We start from the raw sequence: 6,516 nt of genomic DNA on the forward strand, positions 1-6,516 counted from the left end.
TGTGGCTGGACCTGACTGGTGGTGGAGGGGAAAGGAGAGTGGTCTCTAGGGAGTAAGGAAAGTCAGCCTCATAGACGGAGAACTAGAGCTGTGTGACCTTTGACAAGTTACTCAACCTCCCTGAGGTCTGGTAATGCTTTCAGATTGATAGACTGCCCTCCATTGTGTTCATGCCTCATGTACCTACTGTTTGGGGAATGGTACCTGGTACAGAGTAGGTGCTTAATAAATGTTTGTTGATGGACTTTTCTAAGGAGCATCTGCAGAGTTGGTAGTGCAGTCTGCATTTTACAGACCAAAGAAGCAACCTGGCATTGGCAGCCATATCCAGAGGGCTGGCCTTGGAGTCAGGAGGACCTGCGTTCAAGTCCTGCCTTTGGCCATGGAAACAACCCTGGACATCTCAATGGCCCAGGTAGCCCTCAAAAGCTGAGTCACCCAGTGAAGGCTGAGCTTTGTGTGAGGGGGTCCTTCCCTAAGATCCCTCCGGCTCTCACATCCTGTGACCTTGTGAACAGGAGGCCCCTAGGGATGTCCAACATGGGGGATAGCCTGTGCAGCATCTCTAAAAGGCCTTCATTTCTTTCAGTCCAGTTATTCATGGCAGACGTCTTATCAAACATCTGTCCCTCTGGGCATAGATTTCTAAGATTTCAAGAGCTGCCTTTACTACCCAGTTCTGGCACTGTTGCCTGTAAGAGATCTTAGATGGAGCATTCAAACTCTCCAGGACTCAATTCCTTCATCTGCAAAATGAGGGATTTAGACCTGATGTCTCCCAAGTCCTTTCCATCCCTAACTCCATGACCCGGGAAGGATGAGGGACTTTGTGGGGCTTTCATAGTGTTAGTGGAAATAGGTCTTTGGAAAGGGGGTGATAAGAATGGAAGCAGAAGGATCTGAAAAGCAAAGAACACTCAGACCCAGCCGGGTCCAGTCAGTCTTGGATGACACTCTGCTCGACCCTAAATCATGGAATCTTTTTCTCCAAAATGGTAAGACTTTGTAATCACCTGTTTGCAACTGGCAAGGAGATCAGAATGTCTGCCAGTACAGCCAGAATTCTGAGGCTTTGGCCTCAAGGTCTGCCTGGATTGCAAAGATCTGAGGCATCCTGGAACCACCTTTAATTGCAGCCATAAAAGTCCAAATCTAGCCTTAAAGGAGCCTGGGCAGTGATGGGAGCCCACTAAGTACTTGGAATCCAATTTGGCACCATCGAGAAGGACTCTGGTACTGAGGTGACTGCATGATGCCTCTGTTGTGAGAGGGTTTAGGTTAAAATCTTGGTTCTCTCACTGATTAACTGTGCAACTATGGGCATGCCATTTCTCTTTGCTGGCCTCCCTCAGTTTCCTTATTTGTAAAATGAAGGGGTTGGGATGAGATGATTTTTAAGATCCCTCCAAGTTCTACATTTTTGATCTTGTCGTAAAATAGCCAGCTAGGAAAGAAGACTGTTCCGCCTTTCCACCCTGGAACCAAGAAACTTGGTGCCCACTGGGCAGGAAACTCCTCACCCTTGATCTCCCACCTCTTTCATTTGCCATCCTGGGCAGACAATACGAATGTTCTTGAAGTGGATTGGGGGGAGGGTGGAGAAAATGCCCAGCCGGGCTCCCAGAAGCCCATGAAGGAGCCCAGAAAGAACAGGACGTGATGGGGACAGCAGGCAAGCCCCTGACAAAGGGCCCTCCTGTCTCCCTTCTTAAAAGCCCCATTTATGGGCCTGCTCTCAGGGAAACTGAATCAGGGAAGACAAAAGACCCAGGAATGAGTCTGCTCCAAACCCTGCCCAGGAAGGGGTTATTGATTCCTTAGGCCCAAGTGCATGGGGGCCAGTGAAAAGGGAAATGGGATGAACAAAGGGGCAGGGACGGCGGCCGTGACCTTTGGCTAGCGCCCCATAATAAGAATCTGGCCCAGCTTCCCCTGTCAGCAGGTTCACAGACAAACCTCCAGGGATTGACTGGGAGGACAGGCCCTGCTATCTGGTGTCAGATAGAAGGAAGAATAATCAGATTTAAAGTGAGCAAGAGCTTTGGTGTAGAGCCAGGAAGGTCCTTCAGGGTCTTTGGGCCCAGACAGGCGAAGTAACTTGCTTATGCCACAACTAGTGAATTGTTGGAGGTGGGATTTGAATTTGGGCCTTTCCTGACTTGATGTAGCCACTGTCCCAGTGAAGTCTAAACTCATGTGCACAAAGGGAAAATGGAAGGAAATCTGAGCCATCATCTGGTTAATTCAACCCGTGTAGACAAGCTGCCTAAATTATGGAAGGAGTGACCATATTTGGTAACACAGCCTGGATCCTTGATCCCTAGCCTCTCCCTTCAGTACAGCTCAGTCTTTTGTTCATGCTTCATCACCTGTGTAATTGTGCCTAGTCCATACTTTCCTGTGCTGGTGTAGACGGAGGTAAAGATTGTGCTGGGAGCCGCTGGGTGAGTTCCATCCTTTCTCACCTCGAGGGAGGCGCGTTTACAGCCCATCATTGCCTTGGGACTCACCCAGTTCCGCAGCCCAGGACCTAGTCCTCACCCAGTACGCAGGCAGGGAGGGATGCCTTCAGAACCCCAGGAGAGATGCCCATAGCTAAAACCCCATGGCAGAAGTGCTCAACATTTTAAGCTTTCACAGGAAAGAAGTGTGAGTGCACAGGAGGGAAGCTCTTCATGGCGGGTTTTGTCCCCAGTGGAAAAAGCAGCGATTCTCTAGGTCTCTGAAAATCCCCCGATCCTATCATAAATAGCAGAGGTTACAGGAACTAGTACAAAGGGCCCCTCTTTGGGAGGCTGAAGGTGGAGCCAAGAAGGCTTGACTATGCGCAAACAGACTTGCGACTATGAGCAAGTGATTTAATTTCTTGATGCCTCAGTGTTCTCATCTGTGGAATGGGGATAATGATTCCTTCCATAACTGCTGTACCGGGACAGAAGGGACAACTCAGGGAAAATGTGTCACCATCTTTAAATGCCAGCTCTTACGATTTACTTGGCATGCCTTGAGATCGTCCATAGCAGAGTGAGGGCACCACAATTAGACAGATTCCTTTTCTCCCCCCTACAACTCTCCAAGACTGTTGACTAAATTAAAGCCTTATGGACATAGAGTATAATTCTTGATCATTTAAAATAAGGTCAGCCTCACATTTCCGGGACACTGGAGGGAAAGCCAGACAAGCCCCATTGTGTCTCTGAGGATCCCTGGAGCTCAGTGAGCAGGGCGGGACAATGGAAGATGCCCACTGGTCCGACTTGGGTCTTTTTCAGCCCAGAGCTGCCATTTGCTGGGTGACCACAGGCAAGGGGTCACTGAGATCCCTTCTCCCTCCCCCCCATTTGATGGAGAGAATCACACATGGGCTACCTATATTTCTGGACTGTTGTAGGGAAAGCGCTGGAGAAATGTGAATTGTTTATTAGGAGTTAAGGGCGGGTCTCGGGAGCCTGTATCCTACAGTAAGTTAGGACCCACGTCTAGAGCTGGAAAGGAAGTCGAAGGCCATCGAGTCTGAGCAGGTCATTTCATAGATGAAGTAACAGATATTATTATACCCATTTGTTGGATGAGGAAACTGAGGTCCACAGTTTAAGTGACTTGTCCAAAGTCATCGGACTAGTGGGTGACTGACTAACCCCTCAAATCTCAGAAAGAATTTGCATCTTTCACGTATATATATATATATATATATGTATGTATGTATGTATGTATGTACACACACACATAATTTTGTTTTGTTGCTGCTCTCAGGAAGTATGCTTCAGCTCTGGCCCCACTGTCTTCGCTCCCTGGGTAGCCACTTCTCCCTGTTGCCTTCTTTCTGCACCTGCCCAGGGAATATTTCGGTATGACTAGAGTCCAGCAGGGCAGACTGCCCCTTACCTGTCCTGTGGGCACTCCCTCTATTATAGTCTCGGTTGGGTTTGATTTTTTTTCCTGTTTAACCTTGCTTCATCCTTCTCTTCCTATGGGGCAGTGGGGTGACCCCGTGGTTGGAGGGCAGAGCCTGGAGTCTGGAAGCCCTGAATCCAGCCCCAGGCACTTCCTAGCCATGGGACCCTGGGCCAGGCCCTTCCTTCGGTCTGCAGCAGTTTTCTGTCAAATGGAAATGATACAAGGCCGCGTTGTTGTGAGGGTGGATCGAGGTGAGGTTTGGAAAGTGCTTGGCACATACAGGTGCTTAATAGGGAAGGTGAAAAGGCTTTTCTTCGGCCCAGGCACACTGCAAATGCTTTATAATTAATGTGTGATCAGGCACAGAATAACATAACCAATATAACAATTTGTATATGTATATGTATGTATACACACGTGTTTGTATATGTATGTACATGTGTACATATATGTGTATGTGTGTATAGATATGCATACACACATATGCACATTCAGCCCAGCACACATCAATGTTTATTGATGACTGATTGCCTCCCTTTCCCCTTCCTCTTCCTCTCCTCCTCGTCCTCTTCCTCCTCCTCCTCCTTCCTCTATGCCTCCTCCTCCTCTTTCTTCCTCTCCTTCTCTTCTCTCAGCTCTAGAAAATACAATTTATCCCCCCAAAAGAAGGGAATGTGGAGCAGAGAAGAGGTAGAGGAGGCTCAGCCCAGGACCCAGGCCTGGTGGGACACCGGCAGGGTCTTTGTGGCTGACCATGGCCTGTGGCACACAGCCTGAGCAAACACCAACTGGGGCTCTCTCCAGTGGCCTCACTCTCACCCAGCCTTTTTCATGGCATGCCCCCTCCTCCTTCCTTGCTTCTGAGCCTGGGCCTCTATCCACCATGCTGTTGTTCCTAAAGGGTGTGTTGGGAGTTTTTTTGTGCTGCCATTTGTATGGAATTCACACTTGCAAATTGCAAGGGTGAGATTCTCAGCTTTCCAGTAGGGAGCCTTGATTCCTTATGGCAAAGCCTAATAATGGGCCATGAACAAAAGTGTTTGAGAACCACCATGGTCTGCCATGCTTCCTCTATTCTGGGCTTAGAGGTGAGAATACTTACAGGCTTCAAGGAGTCACAATCGTGTCCATGAGGACACTCCCTCCACAGATGACAATCACAAACCCTCAGAGATGGCTCTGCCATGTTTGTACCTGGCAGCTCACCTTCTGGTGCCTTAGCTCAGCTGATCCTTGGACAAGAGACACACCGGCCACCACAAGGCCCACCCTTGGAGGTTTCTCAGGTTGGCAGCGCCTCCGAGAGCTCGGACTCCATTTGAGAACACAGAGTCTGGTCCATGAAGTGATGAGGCACCAGGACAGGGCTTCATTTGAAGAAAAGAAGTATGGAATCTTGAAATTAGAAAGAATTTTGAGTCCAACCAGTCTTCAGTAAGAATCCACAGGGCAGTACAGCAGAAAAAATCTGGGTTGGTAATCAGGCCCTGGGTTCAAATCCCATATCCAACTTTCCTTGTATGCTTTGGAGAAATCATTGGCCCTGCCTGGGTTTGTATGATGTATGTTTGAGACCAGATGACCTCAGAAGGCGTTTCCAGCTCTAAATCTGTGATCCTTTGTAGCAGCAAGCACCCTGGTGTCCTCAGGGTTTGCTGCCACCACAGGTTCTTGGATCTGCTTTGTTAAAGGAAAGCAACTCAAAATGGGTTAACAAGCTTACTTTAATCAGTCAGACATATATCGTTTACCTTGTTCAGGGGAAAAAGGTCAGCACGTCGAACTTCAAAGTATACAGGCAGAATTATCAAGACAGAAACAGATCAAGTAGACAGATTTCCAAACTGTCCAACCATTACATCCATACCCAGTCAACATCTGGGTTTCCACATCTGGGTTTTTCAAAGCCGGGGGGGCTCTGGACAACGGCTTCCCAGAATACAGATCAAATCACAGAACACTTCTCAAAGTGAGTCCCAAAACAAAGCTACACAGCAGGGCTTATATAGCCTTCTCCTGGCTCAGAGAATGTAACAACCTTCTGGACCCACTGGCCAATCAAAAAGTATCTACTGAAAAACAAGCCTCCCACCCCAGGCTCCAGGTGCACTTTAGCCTAGGGGCAGGGAAGATCTTCCAAATTTGCATTCCCATTACATCCTTCTAAAACATCAATGACATCTGAGTCCTCCAAGAAGGAGATCAATGCCATCATCTTGTGAGACAGCCCATTCCATCCTTGGATAGGTCTGCTATCAGACAGCATGGTAGAGGGGCCTCTGCACTGACCTTGGAGGAGAGGGCTGGGGTTCAAAGTATCTCTGATGCTTACTCCCTGTGGGACACTGGGCCTCAGTTTCCTCATCTGTAAAATGAAGGGGTTGGGCTAGATAGCTTCCAAGGTCCTTTCCAGTTCTAAAGCTAGGATCCTATCAGGTAGGAAGTTTTTTCTTTACATGGAGCCCAAACCCTCTTGGGACTTCCCTCTCCTTACCACTCTCCCACTCTTCTACCAACTCTTAGGTTGCTACTCTCTGGGATCACATAGAAAGTGAGCAAAGGTAGAAAGGAATAACCAAAAGCCTTCCTCCTCCTCCTCCTCCCCCTCTCCTCCCCCTC

General features: G+C 48.5%; 1 long non-coding RNA gene across 2 annotated transcripts in view; it reads right to left on the reverse strand.

Annotated features, from left to right (window-relative positions):
- Window positions 1-4,270: 4,270 nt before the first annotated feature.
- Window positions 4,271-6,516, reverse strand: part of LOC138161504 (uncharacterized) — a 7,692-nt gene continuing 5,446 nt past the window's right edge. Inside the window, exons 2-3 of one of the 2 annotated variants that reach the window (XR_011168399.1) lie at window positions 5,092-6,262; window positions 4,271-4,534 (exon numbers count right to left, since the gene is read on the reverse strand). This is a non-coding gene — a long non-coding RNA (uncharacterized lncRNA). The remainder of the gene's footprint in view (window positions 4,535-5,091; window positions 6,263-6,516) is intronic. The other variant, XR_011168398.1, reaches the window with a different exon arrangement.

This window comes from Petaurus breviceps, unplaced genomic scaffold, assembly GCF_028583685.1.
Source record: "Petaurus breviceps papuanus isolate PSGF00001 unplaced genomic scaffold, PetGlider_PUasm1.0 185, whole genome shotgun sequence".
NCBI classification, from domain to species: Eukaryota; Metazoa; Chordata; class Mammalia; order Diprotodontia; family Petauridae; genus Petaurus; species Petaurus breviceps.